A 22,208-nucleotide genomic window follows, 5' to 3' on the forward strand; every position below is an offset into this window, starting at 1 on the left:
AATGTCCAGCAACATGACATGTGTTCTGCGTCCAGCTTCTTGAGGCATGCAGTGTGTGCCTTCAAATTTAGCTTCTTACCACTCTATAGGCAACATTTTTCATCCAATATTGATAAATCTTGGTCATAATGTTTATCAGGACAAAATGTCTAGGACAGGTTTTAATTCTTGGTTACTTTTGTCCCAATCTAGTTCACCTGGTCAAATCTTAAAAAACCTAGAGGTCACAAGTTCCAAACTTTGTTCTGCTCAACAACCAGGTACATTAGTCTAACGCAGGGATTTCAATAGATTTTAGAAACCAGGAGTCAATGACCCCTGGACTGAATTTTTGAGGAGTCAACTTGAAAAATGCTGGGGTAAATTTTGAAGCGCGTTAATTGTGTTTTTGTCTGTATTATTCAATTTTTTAGATACCACAAGAAGATGTTCTAAGAGTAACACAATATCTTAAAAAGTTATACTGCTTTAATTATTAAATACAAATTACAATACCATGATACATAACACAACATATTTTAATGAATTGGTACACAAAGATAATGACAAAATATAAATAATTTGTGCGAACAATAGCAACTAAGTTTAAAAAAACAAAAACATGTTCCTTTCACAACTTTTATTATTTTTATCCTTGTACTATGTTTATTTGTAAAAACAATAAATGCTCATTAAAATCTACTTCATCATAACACATTTAAGTCTTTAAACACATTTAAGTAATTTAAGATATGTACCGGTAGTACCTTTTCATCACATATTTATCATCATTATAGTATCATCATCCCTAGGGTAGCCTTCAGGGCCCTCACACTACTTTGGGGGAAGGGGTCCGCAGCCCTTAGGAGGGGGAATTTTCGCGATGTTTCCCTTTTTGGGGGAATTTTTTTACTTAATCTCTCATTATTTCATTTGTACATGTTTGCACTTTATTCATTGCATTTTTCATAATTTAGTATGTTTGAAAAGATTAAATTGAAATAGAATTGAGATATAATAATCATGAGACACATCTTTCAGGGATTTCAATAGATTTTAAAAACCAGGAGTCAATGACCCCTGGACTGAAATTTTGAGGAGTCAAATTGAAAAATGGTGGGGTCAATTTTGAACGCGTTAATTGTGTTTTTGTCTGTATTATTCAATTATTTAGATAAAAATATGCTCTAAGAGTAACACAATATCTTAAAAAGTTATACTGCTTTATTAAATAACAATACCATGATACATAACACAACATATTTTAATGAATTGGTACATTAAATATACTTCCTTATAGTAACAATGTCAGCATATTCCAAAGTAGCCTGAAAATTTGATGTCATACCCTAACCATCTTTGTTTCACTGGAGGCAAAAAGCGCCACCTTGTATTACATTAAGGTGTAGCTCAATATAACCAGAAAAGATTAAATTTTATGAAAATAATGTTGCATTTTATTGCAAACACACAAAAATTATGTTTTTTTCAACATCTGTGAAATTTTTGGTATCAGATTTGACTTCATTAAAATGGCGACCACACCTAACGTCCAGGGGGTGTAATGACTGGACACCTTTCTGATGATGTATAAAACTTGATAGTTTGATGAAAGAGCAAATTTGGCCTGTCTTTGTTACTTATAGTTATAACACATTTAAGTCTTTTAACACATTTAAATAATTAAAGATATGCACCGGTAGCACCTTTTCATCACATATTTATCGTCATTATATAATCATCATCCCTATGATAGCTTTTCTAACAAAACCCAATTTAAATGCATGGAACATCTAGAATATCTATTACTGTTTATCCGAATACTATACATGTCCGAAATATGTACACTTTGGAATGCCTTACCTGTAGTAGTTTTACTTTAATAATCCAAATTTTTCTTGTTGTTATCGGGTTTAACAAACATTATCAAATGTTTGTTAAATCCAGTTAATGCTTTCTCCATTATTGAATCGCCATTACTTGCAATTTGAATCGCCAGCTTTGAATTGAACGCGGGTTGACTGTTAAGTCCGCCATTTACAATGTCGAAGGTCATGACGCAGCAATTTAATTCTACTCGGATATCTTACCGAGAAAATGTGTTTGCTCAATGTTTATGTGTAGTATTATTACTTGTTAGTATAAAAAATGAACTGTGATTCCAGTTTATATAAGATGGGTGTTACTCGTAATTATCGGTGGATTAACAACTGACAAAACTCGCTGGACTTAGATCTACTATTGGATCTACGTAATTAATAGACCTTTGATCAATATGGTTTTTACTTTAATTAATTTTGCCGACTTTCTTTAACCGTGCTGTCTGAAAAGTCTGCAAAAAACCTGCAATTTTCGGATGGTCAATCAATTATCACGTAACCACTGCTGCTAATTACCCAGTTAGTGGGCGCGCACTATTTAGACGGTGACATGTGTATTGGAAGAGATGAGATAAGATAAACAACGCCCGGGGTATTCCCTCGATTATAGACCGAGTTTCAAATACTGAAACATTAATTTCAATTAGGAGCACAGCGGGATTTATTACCATGGAACTCGAGATGTTAACTGACTGACGCACGGGTCAAATTTTCGATGCGTCAAAATGACGCACAGCAGAAAAAAGGGTTGCGTCAAAAATGAGTAATTTTTAATTTGCTCGCGTCAAAACGCAGGATTCTGCGTCTATTGAAATCCCTGCATCTTTCTATTAAAAAAAAAATAAATTTTTTTTTTTTTTTTTTTTTTAGGGGGAATTTTTCCCCCGAAAAGGGGAAAAAGGTATACTTTTCAGGTGGGGGACTGCCGCCGAAATTCGGCGGCAGATTTGATAGATTTAGGGCCCTGGCCTTTGTAACAAAACACAATCTAAATGCATGGAACACCTTGTATATCTATTACTGTTTATCCGAATACTAAACATGTCCGAAATATGTACATTTAAGAATGCCTTTTCTGTAGTAGTTTTACTTCAATAATCCAAATTTTCCTTGTTGTTATCTGGTTTTGCAAACCTAATCAAATGTTTGTTTAATCCAGTTAATGCTTTCTCCATTATTGAATCACCATTACTTGTAATTTGAATCTGTTGTTGTTGAATCGCCAGCTTTGAATTGAACGCAGGTTGACTGTTAATTTACAATACGGCCGGCATTTACAATGTCGAAGGTCATGACGTAGCAATTTAATTCTACTCAGATAATTTATATCTTATCGAGGAAATGTGTTTTCTCAATTTGTATGTGTACATGTAGTATTATGACTTGTTAGTATAATAAATGAACTGTGAATCCAGTTTATATCAGATGGGTGTTACTGGTAATTATCGGTGGATAAACAACCTGACAAAACTCGCTGAACTTAATATTGTATCTACGTAATTCATGGAACTTTGATCAATTTTGTTTTTTCTTTAATTATTTTTGCCGACTTCCTTTAACCGCGCCATCTGCAAAGTCTGCAATTATCGGATTGTCAATTATCACGTTATCACTGCTGCTAATTACCCAGTAAGTGCGCACGCACTATTTAGACGGTGGCATGTGTATTGGAAGAGATGAGATAAGATATCCAACGCCCGGGGTATTCCTTCGATTATAGACCGAGGTTCGAATACTGAAACATTAATTTCAATTAGGACCACAGCGGGATTTATTACCATGGAACTCGAGATGTTAACTGACTGACGCGCGGGTCAAATTTTCTATGCGTCAAAATGACGCACGGCAGAAAAAAGGGATGCATCAAAAACGAGTCATATTTAATTTGCTCGCGTCAAAACGCAGGATTCTGCGTCTATTGAAATTCCTGTAAGGTCAATGTCACACTTAAAATGTTTATCACTTGTTGATGTAAAAAAAGACCATCAACATCATGATTTTTCAGAGTTTCAGATTATTTTTCTCCTTTCATCATTGCTTAAGCTTGAAAATTAGTTATTATTAAGTGTGAAACTGCTTCCAGTGGGACCAGCAAATTAACAATTTTCGTACAATTCCGGTGATTTTAGCAGAATGTGTCATATTTCCCCAATGTTTATTAACAATAAATCAATACTATTTTTTGTATTAAACCCAAAAGCAGGTTTTAATTTGAAGATATTTTCAGCTCAACTGCTTAAATGGTCTTTTGAAAATATTTGTTGTGGTTAAATATTGATTCTGCAGTGTTTCCATATCTTAATATTTCTAAAGTTGTAAGTGACTTTGGACAGGTTGAGATCTGGCCCTATCTTTCTCTCTTATCTGTAATTGACATTTGCTGCTCATCATTATGGCAATATCTTTGAACAGTTTCAAGTAGCCTGTTTGACTTTCTGGCTGAAGTTTGAGGAGTCTCTTTGTTGAAGATTGTACACTTACATGGTAAAATATGTAAAGCCGTCTAAGATGAATTGACCTATTTTCTATGGGCATCATCTTTAAACATTGATTCGTTCTATACACTCTATAAACGTTTTTTGTTCTTGAACACTATCAATGTTCTTAATGTTCTTTTTGTTCAACATAAAGTTAACATTCATATTTGAATCCTTTTACAGTACCTTAACTAGTGATGTGGTTAAGAAAATACCAAGAAAAAATAGATTTTTGGTACAACTTAAAGGTACATGTACTTGTTCATAGTTCCACAAAATATCAATTTTCAAAAAAAAAGTCATATATTAAAAAATAATGTATGCATTATATTCAAAGAACCAAATAACACAAAATAACACTGACTAAAAAAATTCTTAAAAGATATGTTCATCAAATGAAATTGTAGAATTGATAATTTAGCAAAAAGTGTATAATTAACGTAGAGTTTTAACTTAGTTACAGATCATTCAAAAGCCTTCAGGATTTGGTGGTAAAGAGTTAACTTTTGCTTATAGAGGCCCCATGTTTGATCTCTAGGGCTGGAACATTTTTTTTATTTTCTTTCCTGCAATTTTAAGTATTTAAAACTATAGTATTACAGTTTTGTTCCTAATGTAATTAAAGACATTATTAAAAAATATCATAGCCTGTCAGTGTTTTTTTTTCATTCAAAATCGGTTCCGCGGGTAACCGGCCCCATTCCCAATGGAAAAAAAGTATATATTTTTCCCAAATGGGAGCTAAAAATTTCCAATCGAAGGTTTCCAAATTTTTTTTATTTTTTTAGATCTCAATATTTTGTTCATCTCCCATCCATATAAGATCAACCTTAGTAAATATAATACTGGACACACTTGTATCCTCAATTTTGAAGCAGTTGTTAGCAAAACAACAACAACACTAATTTTCCAATTTTAGTCAAAACGCCGCAAATTTTCGCAATCCAAAGGGGTATAATATTTCCAAAATGGTGAAAAAAAACACTGCCTGTGAACAAGTTCCTTTAAACCTTTCCTATTTGGTACCAGGCAGCTTGTTTCAGGGCCATCGTGGGCCGTCGGCTGGTCAGGCTATATTCTGACCACTTTTTGACAAAAAAAATAAGAAAAGAAGGGTGAGCTAGGAGATGAATTGCTTAATCTCCTCTGGATCAGACATATTTTATCATGCTTCCTTAATATTTAAAAAAACGTCGATTTTCAATACAACACTGATGCTGTTGCAAAAGTGATAAAATACCGGTATTTCTATCCGTTTTCTAACTTCGCTGTTTTCCGATGGTTCAAACGAGCCACAGTACACTCCATTTTTCCCGGATGTTTATTCCGGAAGATGCAGAATTTATTTCCAAGAAACAAGGAAAGACATCAGAGTGAGTAAAATAATAACCATCGCTATGTTGTAATAATGAAAATACACGATAAATGCTATATGCCCTTCGTTCACATATTGAAGGCAATGAATAGTCCAAGAAACCCTTACTTGTAGCTGAACCTAAGAAATGCAATATTGTACCGTAACTAGGACGGTAATGCTTGTGCAGATGTTGATTTCTGCCTGATGTTCAGTTGAAGGTATGAGATAAATCATCTTGTATCAAAATCCTTTGACAATATCTCTTCAAATAAAAAAAACAAAAACGTAAAAAGGGCTTTATCATGGTGTCCCTCTCCACAAAATATAACACTACGGAAACCCATTGGAGGCTAACCTATCTTTTAATAAAATCTGCCATTTCTAATGAGCATTAATATTATTTTATACTGCAAATAATGAATCCCAATATTAGAAGCTAATTACCACAGAAGGTGCCAACCTAAGTTGGCCAACTGATATTTTGCCAACGTCGGCCCAACGTTAGCATGCCAACGCCAACATCATGCCAACGTGATGCCGACGTTGGGCCAACGTCGGCCTGCAATCTGGGGTATTCATTATTTTCTGTTGCAAATCCAAGACTAAACATACACGAAAATACTTGAACAAAGCCGAAAGATTTATTTGAGCCAATAAATGATCATGGGATATCAAAAAAAATAATTAAAAGGGCTAAATGAAATAAGGTCTTTAAACATCACAGGGTTCGACATAAACTTTTTTTACAGCCAGACCATCGAACCAGCTCCTCTTAGCCCGAATCTGATGTCTTCTAGACCATTAATGACATAGCAAATAAACAGAATTGTGTCGTGTAACTGTTTAATCAGGTTTCATTAGAAAATTAATAGTGAACACAAGAAAGTTATTTGATGTCCAGAGTAAAAAATAATATAAAACTATTTAACAACATAAATTGTTTGTTATAATTTCACTGTTTATCACCAGTTAAACAAATGATGTCTGTACAGCAGGTGACATTTATTAAACGTTATCAAATTCTAGCCTCCTTGACCGCTGTGCTCCATGCTACCACAGCTCCAAGGCCCTCTTCCATCATAATCTGTGTATGTTTTACCGTCTGATTCTTCTTTATTAACTTATTTGTCGGACGAAAATCCAACCTTGAACAAAGCCATTCTTTAAATTACATTCTCTCGTCTGCTACGCGGTCGCCAAAATGTTTACATCGACGATAGCGATTATCGATATAAGTCGTAAAAACATGATGTAAAGTTCTATGACACTGTAGAAAATCATTAACTCTTTCAGTGCTGGAACGGAATTTTGAAGGTCTTTGCAAACAGTTTGGATCCAGATGAGACGCCACAGAACGTGGCGTCTCATCTGGATCCAAACTGTTTGCTATTCTGATAGTATTCTTTGAAAAAAATTGAAGAAAATGCTAATTTTAAACATTCAGCAGACAACATTTTTGCAGACTACAAATATCCCAGCATGCAAAGGGTTAATATTCATGACAACCAATGGAAACAAGCTATTTCTGCGGGAAGCTCTCCTTCGCGTCTATAAATAGCGATGAATCATGTGAATGCTCCGCGTTTATTTATATTCGCTAGTTTTGTTCTGATGTAAATAAAGGATACAATAGTTATTTTACACATCAAGAGAAAAAGGTTTTCGGTTAGTTATAGTTATATGAATCAGTATAGATTTTGTATGTACGACCAGTCGGACAAGCTAGCCCACAGTTTTACTAGCCCGACCACCGATCTTACTAGACAATGTCTGTCGGACGTGCCTTAGTGTCGAACCCTGCATCATCTAGTGAAATTCGTTGCCATTACAGCGTAGGAAGCCCGGATACTTTCTCTTTGTGACTGAATTTATTCAGATGACGTAAACAATGACACGCTGAAAGTTCAATTGGAGACATTGAAAACACAATTTTCTAAACAAAAAAATTACCAGATCCGACTGCCGCAGGTGCTTGACTATACGCAAGCTTCCACCTACATTGCGGGTGATCTACTCAGATGTTGCGGCACTTGTACGAATCTTACTGACAATGCAAGCCACAAATGCTACAAGCGAGAGGACGTTCTCTGCACTTCGAAGAATTAAGACACATCTGAGAAGCACACTGTCCTTACTAGACTTAACAACCTTATGACTTTGCACGTTCATACGCAAAGAACGGACGCTCTTGACTTTACTAAAATTGCAGCGGAGTTCGTTACTCAAGGAAAATGGCTTAGCTGTGTATTTGGACAATTTTAAAGGTGTTACAGCACTGCAACTTAGCAAATTAACAAACTATTTTCAAACTATTTTCCCTCGTTTATCGCATTTGAAAATAGTATGGAGCCTGGTGCGGCGTGTAAGTGTGTAACTTAGTAATATGGTACACTTTGGCATCAAAACCTCCCAGATGTCATTTAGCTTTTATGTTTCAAAATTTTTCAGGGGGGGGGAGCGCATGCCCGCGGACCCCCCTAGTAGCTTCGCGCCTTTGGCGCTTGCAGGCCTCTGGCACTTAGAGCCTGACCACTTTCAAAAGTCTGACGACAGCCCTGTGTTTTACAAATTTCACACAATCAACATTCAATCAAAACAAGTCTTGCAAACTGTAATGCCATAATATGGCTTCATTAGAACGCTCCAGCTTGAACTTATTCTAAAACTTTTGATCTATTGAAATGTTTTCAGCCATATGTATTTAAATTTTATTATTGGAAAGCAGAGGAATAATTTTATGATAGATAGATTTACAGTTTCAAATGCATAATTTGTCAAAGTGCACCTGTCTTATAAGGTAAAATCTGTTTAGTGCGTCTTAATCTAGTATGTCTAAAGCAAGGTGCTGTTCTTCCAAAATCCTCCTTTTGAACAATTTAAAATGATGACAGATGTGGGTAAAAGTTTTAATTATTCTGTGGATTCAAAAGGGGACTCTGCAATTCCTTTTCATCATGATTAACATGTCCATGATCTGTTGTGGGAAATCCTTGTCAATACCATGCCCTGATTGTTTGACCTTGGCTTTAATTTGATCTTTGATCTTATCAGTAATAGTTTCAGGTATATTGAACAAGTTAATTCAATAATTTTTAAGTAAGATTAAAGTATGCATGTCTGAGCGCTTAATTGTTGCAGTGACCTATTAAAGCAGGTTTATTTTTGGATTGTGGGGGAAGGGGCCTTTAGCCCTCATGCGGGGGAAATTTTAAGCAGGATTTTCCACTTTGGGGAAAAATTGTGCGCGTGGGAATTTTCGCGTAATTCCCCTTTTGGGGGATTTGTTTACTTATTCTCTCATTTTTACAATACATTTGTACATGTTTGCACTATATTCATTGTTTTTTTCATAATTTATTACGTTTGGCAAGATTAAATTGAAATAGAATTGAGATATTATAATCATGCGACACATCTTTCTATTAAAAAAAAAAAAAAAAAAATTTTTTTTTTAACGGGGAATTTTTGGTTCTGAAAGGGAAAAAAACAGCCTAGTTTGGTGGGGGAAGACGCCGATATTCGGCGTCTGTTATATAAGGTAAAAAACCCCTGTTAAAGTGTTGTAATTTCACGTTTTTGTTAGCTAAAGTGATCATAAGCTGAACAGAAATGGAATAAATAAATATTAGTTCATATAATAATTTTCAGCCTGTATCAGTGTGTTTTTCACCATTTTGGGAATGGGGCTGGGTTGCGGTGTTTTGACTGAAATTGAGCAATAAGTGTTGTTGTTGTTTTACTAAAAATTGCTTCAAAAGTGAGAATACACGTGCTTTCCGTCTTATATTTACTAAGGTTGAACTTACATGGATTGGAGATGAACATAATATTGAGATCTAAAAACAATTATTTTTTTGGAAATCTTCCATTGTGAATTGTTAACCAGGTTTTCCGAAGGAAAAAACTGGTTATGAGATTGGCGAATGCGGGCAGGCGGAACAAGGTTGTCGGCTCTCTAATTCAAATAGTTTTCATCCGATCTTTTCGAAACTTGGTCAGATTAGTTGTAACTAGACAATATCTAGGTCAAGTTTGAATATGGGTCATGCCTGGTTCAAAACTAGGTCACGGGGTCACTTAGTGGGTTTTAAACATTAAGCATGTTGTCCGCTCTCTAATTCAAATAGTTTTCATCCGATCTTTACGAAACTTGGTCAGAAGTTGTATCTAGACATTATCTAGGTCAAGTTCGAATATGGGTCATGCCGGGTCTTAAACTAGGTCACATGGTCGAAAAACATATTGATTTTGAAACATGGGGGGTAATTGTGATTAACAATCAGTAGCAATGCACATTTTGAGTTGCAGTTGTCTCCCTTTATCAGACTTTTTTTATTGAAAACCTGGTTTTGTGACAATTTTGTTCCTTGTTTCACTTTCATTTGGGAAAATTATATACTTTTTTCCATTGGGAATGGGGCTGATTATACCGGACCCGATTTTGAATGAAAGAAACACTGTGTAAGGTTTGTAAAACACTGGAGGTCAAGAAGAGAATTTTTCAACTTAATTAGTTAAATCATGAACGGTTAGGATAAGATCGCCTGTTCAGCGCAACCCTGTTCCAACTCTATTTTTCAAAATTGTTCAGGAAGTAGAAAAAACTTGCCTTTATGTATACTATTTGAGATCCAACACATTTTTGTCTTATATTTTTTCAACATATCATTTCAATATATTATTCAACATAAATGAAATAATATTACAAACTATAAAAAAGATATTAATTATTATTGGAGTTAGAACAGTTTTCCCACTATAAATTTTAGCAATTGGGAACTTTTGTTTGGTGCAAAACTGTTCTAACTCAAGTTAGAACAGTTTTCCACTTATAAAATTAGGTTGTTTGGTAATAAAATTTCAGTGCAAAACTGCTTCTTGGTTATTTTTCTTAAAAAAGAAGTTCTCAAACATGGAAAATGAATAAACATTTCCAAATAATAAAATCGAGGGTCGAAACATTAATACATTACAATACTGTGAACATTTTATATCCTTAACAATTTATAACATGAACTAGTTTCTATTTGAATTTCATAAATCATATACTTCATATATTTTTTTGTACTTTATATATCTATACCATTGTATTATGTGAATTTTAAGTAAGACATCAAACTTGGAATGGAGATCATTTTTTGTGATTTTCTCAAACAAAACTGTTTATTTCATGTTCTAAATGTTTTTGTTTTTAAATATTCTATCTATAGGTTTAGTATAATAAGAACTTTTCCATTAACAGTAATGGCATTTTTATCAGTTTGAATGTTGTTTCTTTAAATGCTTTCATGCTTGCATCAGTTTCATCTTTTTATGATAGCAAAAATCCAATGAAACACCGTTTTCAAAATAACTCAATTTATTTGATGCCAGTCGATTTGTGTCTATTTTACTTACATTTTAGTCTATGGTTGATGTCTTATTCCAACTTCAAATATAAATATTTTCTTTCATTCCTTTAATTTTAACCATTTTATAGATTCATCCACATCAATATATTGGAATTTAAGAAATATTATTCTATACATCTTTAGTTAGATGTATCAATGGTGTAAAAATTGCGTTCATTTAGGATAATTTTTTATACATTTACTGAAGTATGAACTATTTTTTTCGGCATAGCTGTTTAACGTCATTTTTGACCTTAGATGACCTTCTTTCATGATAGGTCCGAAATGAATAAACCCGAATTGTGCATTGGCTAATTGGTAAACATTAGTATTCTGGTTCCCAGACTAAAACATTGGATGCATATCATTTGAACTGAAATATGAATATATTGTAAATTACATTTAAATTACAATAAATAAAAAACTGTCATGGCACAAAACATTCTCTAAACATTACATCGAAATGATTCTCCTTAATTTACGAAGCAGTACAGTATTAATCACATGTCTTTACAATTAAAAGAATCTATTGTTTACATGCCGTTGCGGCCACACTAAACACTACAAAAACAGGCTAGATTGCACTTTACAGGTACGCAGTTGTTTACCACTATCGACAAAGCGGTGGTTTGGGGGCGGTAGCCCGCGATACTACATATTCCAACATTATGTTCATAGTATTTCAGTGGCGAATATGTTTTCTTTTCCTATTGAAACTAATGTATTACTCGTTTAATTATGAAAACCTAGTCATTACAATCCTTATTGACAATAAAACATGCAATTTCACCTCTTCTTGTTCTTCATTTGTATTTGTTAATACATTAAAATATATTATCTTATTATCACTCACTACTTTATTAAAATACATGGTCGCTTCATTCCATCTCCTTTCACTGGTCGCAAACATTACAACATCAACGCCTTATATCTTTTTAAAGATATTTCTTGTTTAACTTAAATAAATAAGCTCTGGACATTATGATTTTGTAGTTTGTTCTTGAGTCACTCTACATTTTCGGACATCCCAATTTTAGACAAAATAATTATGCTTCGTGACTTATTTTCCGGACGTTCTGGTTTTCGTCCATAATTTTCGGACAGTTAATTTTAAATGCCATTTTACCAGAATTCTTCCCTTCTGCGCTTCTTGTGACACTTCTGGTGATCATGCGTTTTTACAACCGGATAAAGGTAATAAAACTTGGCAGACAAATGCCTTAATGCATTATGTCCATTACATTTGCGTTATTGGGTAAATAACTTTGTTTACCGGTAATAGATAATGGTTTCACCCAACAGCTTAAGTAAATCATATAAAAAACAATGTATACTTTATGGCGTGGTATTTGACAAGAACGTCATTCATTTAAACAATTGACTCTTTACACATTGCATACCGGTATCCGATCGTCAATTCAATGTTTTTAGAGTGTCTCTAAATTTTCCGAAACTTGTATATCTGAATATTATTTGAATTTAAATATTATTTTTAAGTGTCCAAAAACTTTTAAGTAATTACCGGTATTTAAAATAAAACTATTTTTCAAATGCAGATAACAATTTAAATAGCTGAACTGAGGCTACACTTTTTGTTTAGTGCATTGTTGAAACAATGTAAGTGAATGGTTACTTTTCCAAAAAAGTAATGAAGCTAAATACTTGATCGTTTTTATCATCAATGAATCAAACCTTATTTCACATTAATTGTGTAGTCACAAGTGTTATTTTGCATGTTCGTCTATGATGCATATTTTCTCTAAGGAATCATACGACTACTATTAGAAACTGTTATTTTGAGTCCCAAGATATAAGAAGTTACGCCCTGACGACTTCTGCGGAAAACCCATTCACAGTGGTTAACACAATGATAAAAGCATCATGATGATGAGGCTAGTTATCTTGAGCACCATATATGTTTTAATGTTTAATGTAACAAGCAAAGTTTACAAAGTACTTTTGGTAATGAATGAATGCAATTAATATATTTGACTTAATTTATGGAATAAGCACAGGTTTATCTTGGTATGATGCTATTTTTCTCACTGATTGGTACCATGCTCAACAATGTGACATAGATGTATTACAGTCAACAATATTCCTATGCAAATTTCTCACCAATATTGCTAATAATCAAGTTTATTCTTAGGACAATAAGTTGAAAAACCACTATAGGAATTTTCATCAAAGACACAATTTTTAATTCTAAACAAGTATTGCAAGAATTATTTTGAACCTGCTATATTATCCCTAATGTCCTTGGTCAGGCAATATTACAACTTGAGCAAAGCAAATCTTTTGTGAAAACTGTTTTTGAGAATAAATTGTGTTCAAGAGCATGAATAGGTCATACCTTTTATATGACTTAATGCGACAGAATAAAAACGGTTTCTTAAAAAATGCATACATAGGAAAAAAAATGTGTGAACACAAATTGAAGCTAACTTCAAGGTTCCATAACTCAAGAAAATGTCTGACTGCAACCTGCTCTTATTTAAAATAAGGATATCCATAAAGACAAGAAATATTAACTAAATGTACTGCAAACTCCTAACATGTGATTTAATTCAGACATCTTCATAGTCATTATGTTTTGTTGTTTCCAGCCAGTAATTATGGAGAAATAGACTAGCAAGATACTACTAATAGTCCTACTTCTACTGCTACTACTTAACTACTACTACTAATAAAGTAATAATTATAATTGTAATAAAACTGATAATTTTTAGAATTAATTAATTTAAATAGTATTGTTATTATTGTTACCAGTATTGTAATGAGATTCCGTTTTTAATGGTATTGAAAGGTTTAAAAAACACATTCAAAGTGTAAACAATTGCTATGGATATAAATGTCTAATACAAATTCATGTATATATCAAAAGTGACACCATAGTTTGAGTATGATGTCATTATTCAAACAAAGTATACGGTAAAAATTAAATCTACGACAGTATTGCACTGAAAATGTAAGTGATTCTGGTCATTTTCTTATGTGCAACACTGTTCCAACTCAAGTTGGAACAGTGTTGCACTGATCATTACAGCTAAATTGAGTTAGAGCAAAATGCCAACTGGCCCTTTTTGGCCCCAATTTTAAGAATTTTGTTGAAATTCATTTTTAATAATGTGTATTTATTAAAACCAGTTACAAAAATATGAAAATGTCATTTTTGTAAAAAAATGGAGTTAGAACAGTTTTGCGCTGAACAGGCGAGATGCACCATGAACAATGCAAGAACTAAGCTATTTTATTTGGTAAGGTTTAGGCTTATTACTTTAAGAAAAAAATGAAATCTAAACATAGGTTTTAAGGCAAAAAAGCAAAGTTGTTTTTAGAAGTTTAGTTCCGTTTAGTAGTACACATGTATAAAAGTAAAAAGAATAAAGACATTGCAAATGAACTGTTGTTAAAACATATACTTAAAGGACAATAGGTATCCTGCCCTTCTCAAAAAAGTGTGTGAAATGTACGTTTTAAGTACGTTTTGCGCGTGTTAAACGTGGCGGTATTGGCACTGCGTTTTTTGTGCGCTTTTTCTTACCGAGTGAGAAAAAACAAAAACAAACAAACAAGAAAATGTGCGCTTTTTGTGGATAAATGTGCGCTTTATGTGCATTAAACGTGCGCTTTTTATAAGTGTGTTCAATGTGCGCTTTATGTGCGTTAAATTTAACTCACAAAAAGCGCAGTTATAACCCACATAAAAGTGCACATGTGTGTTAAATGTGCGCTTTTATGTGCGTTAAATGTGCGTTAAACGTGCGCTTTTTATAAGTGCGTTTTTGACTGCCATTTATGTGTGTAAAATGTGCGCTTTTAAGTGCGTTAAATGTGCGCTTTTTGTGAGTTAAATGTGCTCTTTTTTATTTAAAAAGCGCACATTTAACTCACAAAAAGCGCAGTTATAACCCACATAAAAGCGCACATGTGTGTTAAATGTGCGCTTTTATGTACGTTAAATGTGCGCTTTTTAAATAAAATTAAGCGCAGTTACAACCCACACAAAACGCACAATTTACGCACATGAATGGCAGCAAAAAAAGCACTCACAAAAAGCACACATGTGCGTTAAAGGTGCATCTTTTGCCTTAACAGTTGATTCAATTATATGCTGTTAAAAGTTTTTTTTAATTCAGATATGCAATAAAAACCAATAATTATATAAACATATATATTTGTGTATTTTAATAATGACAAGATAATTCAATTTTATACTTTAATGTACACCAACATTTTTTAACATACATGAGTAATTAAATATCAATGGCAATTTGATGAAATAAATATAACATAATTTGATTATAAATAAACAAAAAATAATAGCATACTATAATAACATGTACAGTATATACACACGAACAGCTATATACATAAGAAAGATGCATATCAATCAAGGCCTGTCAGCATTTCTTTGAGGCGGCGGAGTGCAGCTCTCATCTTTCTCTCCAAGTCTGCCACCAGCCGGTCAAACTTCTTTGCAACTATTATACTGTCATGGCCTTTGCGCGATGTGTCTCGTGCATGATCTCATTTGATCAGGTCCTGAAAGATATTTTATATTATTATACCTCACTTTTATTCACAATGCTAAACTCCCATAGGCCATCGTGACATAGAAATACTGTCAGACTCAGCGGGAATAAATTTTCTGTCCAAAATATACTGTATCCAGCTGCCATAGCAATCACGTGCTACCAGCGGGAAAAATTTACTGACAAAAAAATACTGTATCCCGCTGCCTTAGCAATCACGTGCGGAATGTTCACGTGCAGTACGCAGTTTTGCATTTCCGTTGTATTTGGATAATTAAAATATCGATTACAGCTGAAACTGTGCGTAGAATAAATTACTGCCATTATTAAAGCTTTGACAGGAGTCATAAAAATCAATTTAGTATAAACGACACGCTTACCTCAATGGCAACTTTAATCGCATGCTAATAACAATAAAGTTACAACGTTATACACTTCCAGTGTCTGTTCTTATGCATGACAAACACACAATCCGAAATACGTTTCGGTTGACAGTATTTCCTCAAGTTGACAAATTTACTGTCACCCTGTCAGACAATGTCACATGTAATATTTATATAATGTAAGTGTTGAATATTGCTGTTATGGTAATCTTGTTGCTATAAAAATTATAAATTTAAATCAAAACTTGTTTGTTTGCTTGTTGTTTTTGGTCGTTTGTTTTTCAATTTTAATCCCCTGATCACATGTGACTTAACGCTTTTCATAAATAAATACGTTTGATAGAAAATACTGTTCGAAAATGTACCAAGATACGTGGTCTCATTGTGTGGACTGGTCGGAAGTGTGACACCTTTAAAATGCAATAACCAGTACCCTGTATAGTTTTACCTCTAAACAAATCCAGCTTTTCTTGGTCAAGGAGAGGGCGCGGTTTTCCCACTCCTGTTCTCCTCATGTCGGCCAGCTTGTGCAGGGTAAAACCTGGTATTCAAGTCCATACATCAGGTAGTCTCTCTTTTGCTCCCCTTTTTGGCAGGCGATGCGATGATGCACATTCTTTCCAAAGGATCTTCTGATCAATGTAAATTTCACGGTCAATATGGGGTTTAACCTTTAAATTTAAAAGTTCTCATTTAATATGGGGTAAAAATCTGTTCATTAATGACCAAAAATAGGTATAAATAACTTTAAGATGACAATAACCATAAAATACAGCCATAATAATTCAAATGGTGTTGTTTTTCTGTAAAATTGCATTACATTTACTCATCCATTTACATTTTCCAGTGACAATACATAAATATGATAATGATCATAATTAATTCAATAAACTAAATAAAAAAGGGATGCAGAATTGAAAATACGAACCTGTTACAACAGACTGTTCTTCAGTATTCCAATAAAGGCAGTTGTTGAACTAGACCATATCACTTAATATGTCTTTAACCACCCACTTTTAATCTCCTTTGCAACAAACTTATTGTTGATTTACACATTGTAGTAAATACACATTTTTTTCATCACACAATACTTCATGCTGAAAGTATTTCAAGACATTTTACACTAGAATAATTAGTCTTAATTCTAGCTTAAAGTTAGTTGCTGATGCTGCTTGTTTTCAAAAAATAACTTCCTATCTGTGGTTCTCAAATAGATGGTGCCTGAACAAATCAAAAGTATATCAACACCCCTTTGTTAGGCTTAGATGGAGGACTGATAGGGACTGGCTATTCTCTTATCAGATTCCATGCTGTGTCTAAGCCAAAAATTGCATAATTTGAGAAATACTGATAAGGCAGTCATTTCAACACCAAAATATTTATTGAATAATACACAGCACCCTTAACACATTATATTTAATTGTAAATATTTAAATATAACGTGCTGAATGGTTTTAGCAAATAATATTAATAGTATAAATATTATTTTAATTGCCTTTTAAAATGTATGTTTATAGTCAATGTGGTAGACATTAATTGTCTTAGGGTATAAATACATGTATCAGTATAAGAAAGTTCAAATACTTATTTATGTTGAGGAAATATAATTGATACTATCAAGCCCACATAATACTTTTTACACTTTCAATATTTTTAATTAGTTACACACAGTCTGATTTAGGTGGAAATTTTTAGAAATGTTTGAGATTAAAACGTAAGCAATAGGGTATGCATTGAAATTGTATGATAAAGTTTGTAAACATTAAACAGGTTAATATGGACAACCTCTAATTATTCAAACTGCCCCTTATATTATTACAGGTTACTGAGATATATGTCTATGTTTATTCATTTGATGTAAATAAATTGTTAGAGCCTGCAACAATTTTGTTTCTTGTTCAATTTCTGTACAATATTTGCTAAACGGTTGTTAAAGATGCACTTTTTAAGAAGTGTGTTAAACATGTGTCTTTTTAGATACATCCGTTTAAAACAGATCATATGATAAAAACGCACTTATGAAATAAAATACTAACTTATGCTTAAAAAAGATGCACATCAAAATAGAAAAATGCACTTTTGTGAGAAAAAACCCACATCTGTAAACCTTAAAACACACTTCTTAGATAAAAGACGCACTTCCTAAATAAAAGACGCACTTCTTAGTGAAAAAACACACATTTTGCTCACATCTACACTCAAAAGCGCACTTACAGAAGAAGAAAACACACAAAAAACGCACTTCCTAAATAAAAGACGCACTTCTTAGATAAAAAACACACATTTTGCTCACATCTACACTCAAAAGCGCACTTACAGATGAAGAAAACACACAAAAAACGCACTTTTTCACTAAAATAACGCATTTGAAAAGAAAAAACGCACAAACAGCGCACTTAAATTCACTTGTGAACACTGAAAACACACATATTAACAAAAAACACACAATTAACGCACTTTTAAGTGCGCTAAATGTGTGTTTTGGTAAAAAGTGCGTTTTTATTTGACAAGGGTGTATACATTACATGTAAGTTAATAGAATTGATAAATGTTGAAAGTAATATAGGTAGGTCTAATTACTTACAGACATTAAGTTTTACCGTGTTTAAGTCCAAACAAATAAGAAGTGAAATCTGTACATTTTATTTGCCATATATTGAAATATTATAGTTGGTTTAAGTATAAAATCTTTGCCGTAATCTTTAATTTGTGTTATTCGATTGAGCAACTTTGAATAGATTTTGGCATGTGTTTTCAATAAATGTCACCATTTATCACTTTTATTGCAAAATTCAATCCCTTTATATTTAACGATTATTGATTACTTGACACTTTCATTTTCAGCCATTTATTATGTTTAAATGCCTGTTTAATGAAGAATATTTAACATGAAATATGCATTTGTAATATATCTTCTGTAAAGTGTATCAAATTTGCAAGTCATCCGTTTGGGCAAGTTTACAGGCAAAATAAAGTAAGTAAGTTTAAACAGACAGGGTTTACGTGTTTACTGTAATTGAAGAACACAATTAACACAAAAAAATTGTGTTTCTTTAAAAATATCTAAAAAATATAAATGAACACAATTAAAACAGTACTGTTTTCACCATTTCGAATTTCAATATTTGGTAACTCCTGAATGGGATGCGTTTTCTAAGGTGATTGGTTGACTGAAAAAAATTGTTAATGAAAACGCAGGTATGATAATGCGCCATGATATTTGAGACAACTCTCAAGAAATGCAAATCAGACATATATTTAATAAGAAAGTGCCGGTCGGGGTTTTCAGCCTTATAGAACAGCGGCCTATTAAACTTTAAATGCACCTTCCCAATTGAAAATTTCTTTAAAATCATGCAAAAATCCCGTAAATCCTAACTTCCACCAGCTTTTTCATTTCCGAAAGCAGTAATTTTAGCGAGAATTCTCCCCAAAATGAGCAATTTCTTCCCAAATGCATAGGCTAGGGCCTCTTCCCAATGAAGTGAGGTAAACACCTGGGTCCTGACAAAAAAACATTGGCCACGTCCATAGAACAATACTGATGACTGATACTTGTTTAATGACACAGAACAGATTCAGCCTAAGCAGTGATTTGTTTGCATAAAATTATAGCCTCATAAAGGCTGTTTCCCAATTGCAAAAAGTAAAAAAGGCTCTTTCCCACAAAATATGCCAAACTTTTTCAGTAAACTCAATAATAGGTTTATTGAATTTATTATACAGCAATTTAATTCCTTAGAACTTAAAGCCACACACCTTGAAATGAAATTCATGGTACATGTACAGTAAATTTTAGTATAAATAAGAAACATATTTTATCTATGCCAATATAAGAATATATCTGCATCCGATTGTATAAACGCTGGTTAAAGTTACCGCTCGGTAACATTCAAACCTTGGTAAGTTTGGGGTTATTCAGGTATAGTAACCTTCAAGGTAACTCGATTGTATAAACACGATATACCGCAAAGTAACCTAACCGCGCAAATTGGAATTTAACCACCGGTAACTTTAACCAAAACATTCCCACAATGCATTTTCTAATGACGTAATTTTCGCGCGAAGTGTCACATTGTTAAACAGCGACATGTATTTTTTTATCAAATTCATTTGCAAATGAATTCACAATGAAATAAAGTGTAAATTTTAACTATAAGTTCATCAAAATGACCAGGGACAAATTGACATGACGCCTTATCTATGATCGCTCTGCCCACTAGAATTGATCCACCAATCAGCGATCGATTAATTGGGCGCACTCGTTAGCAACGGCCTGTCAGCCATTTTCTAGACAAGCTACATGTTTAGGTTCACTTTTATTCCAACGAGTTTCTTTTGTTTTCCTCTTTAAAAAGACGATAAAAATGGTTAAACGGTGTCAATGGGGATTATGTAACTCGGACAATCGATATCCTGAAAGATTAGTTGGTGACATTTAATTTATATCGTTTCCAAAGCCGAAAAGAGATCTTGAATATAAATACATGCGGTCGTCACCACGAACAACTGAACGTCAAATCTGTCAAAGACAATTTTTATTTTTATCGGATATACTAGCAGATTTAAATAGTTTATGTTATCGATCTGATTATCACATAATATTTCACTTAAAAAAAATAGTTTTATCAGTTACTAGGTCAGAAGCGAGGTTCATCTGCATTACTTAAAGAGAAATAAAAACCAGCATGAAGCCTAATTCATGCTGTGTTTTATTACTCTGATAGTAATGCACTTAATTGACATCATACATGTTATTTGAAGGTGACATGTGATATATGATCTTATTAACGGTATCTACACATTTGCACTCATGTGGTGTCACCAATAAACGCTTTAACTCACTAGAAGCTCGAATGCCTGGATCTCATTTTCTTAACGAGTTTCGTTTATTTTGTTCGGATTAAAAAACGGAAATGAAATATGGCAAAACGGTGTAAAAAGGGTTAATGCAATTCTGACATTTGGTATCCAGAAAGATAAGTTAGATGAATTAAATTTATATCATTTCCAACGCGGCAATGCGGTCTTGACAAGAGCGAGTGGAAGCTTCAAGAATTACCTAGATCCCCTTTATAGAACATTAATTTATTTCACAAACTTGAAATGTCATATAAGCAATTACTAAGCATTATAGTATGTATTATGTCACGTGTGCATGTAAAATAATTGAGAATTTTGGTACCCAATTCGTGTAACTTTACGAAATCCCCGTTAAAAATCGCGTTTCTGTGTGTGTGCAGAAACAAGTGAAAACCATTTTGTTATTATTTTAATAAAGACGTATCGATAAATGCTATTGTAAAAGAGCTATTATTACTGATTTTAGTTAACCAATAAATGCGGTAACTTCGGGGAAGTGGGTACCTGCGCGAGCGTCTGATATTGGTAGCCTTATTAATTTATAATAGCCTGACCGTATTTCATTTCGTACAACGCTAATTTTATATCAGACAATGTCCAAACTTACTGTGTTGTTTTTGCGCTTTAAATTATAGTGATTGATAAATGTCCCATAAGCAATGTTTAATATGATTAATAGCACTTTTATACGCAATAACATGTGGGATTGAGGTACCCAACCGGCGTCAGAAAGCGCGTAAAACTTCACCGAATTCCAAGTTATAAAGCGCTATTTCGTGTCAAATACACGGGTAGGGGGGAATGTTTCGATAATAATTTTGTTAATAACACGGGTAAATACCGGTGAAGTGTTAATTTATTGCAAATACCACCATTACACGTAATAACGGGTTCGATTTCGGTAAGCGCGCAAGCGTTTGAGAGCGTGTTTAATGTACCGATTTACCCGTTATAAATAGCTGATGTTCTCTTTAATCGTATATTTTTTGCATTTGCAGAATAACTACATGGCATCAACGCCGCCCTTTACAAGTGTAATATGGTGTTAAACAAGTCCATAAAATCATCCGGAATATCGCGTAAATCTATATGCAGTCTATAGGCAAGGAAGCCATTTTGGTGTTAGCTTGTCTAGGTTTTCTTCCCGCTGAGCCACGTGATTAAGTGGGCGGAGCGATCACTGATAAGGCGTCATGTCAATTGATAATGATGTAAGGATTTGCATCATTTAGCGGAATTCCTGGTGCTTCCAAACTGCAAGAGAGTGCTTACAAAGACGTCTATTCTTCTAGTTGTTCTAGATGTAACATAAAAATTATACATGGTCGTCGTAACATGCTAGAC

The 22,208-nt window shown here is 33.3% G+C and overlaps 2 protein-coding genes across 2 annotated transcripts in view; both read left to right on the plus strand.

The window, feature by feature from the left end:
* The window catches only part of LOC127855149 (uncharacterized), a 177,634-nt gene that overhangs the window by 109,793 nt on the left and 45,633 nt on the right, over window positions 1-22,208 (plus strand). The window lies entirely within an intron of this gene.
* Window positions 1-22,208, plus strand: part of LOC127854543 (bromodomain adjacent to zinc finger domain protein 2B-like) — a 109,580-nt gene that overhangs the window by 48,505 nt on the left and 38,867 nt on the right. The window lies entirely within an intron of this gene.

Source organism: Dreissena polymorpha, chromosome 13 (assembly GCF_020536995.1).
Source record: "Dreissena polymorpha isolate Duluth1 chromosome 13, UMN_Dpol_1.0, whole genome shotgun sequence".
Lineage (NCBI taxonomy): Eukaryota > Metazoa > Mollusca > Bivalvia > Myida > Dreissenidae > Dreissena > Dreissena polymorpha.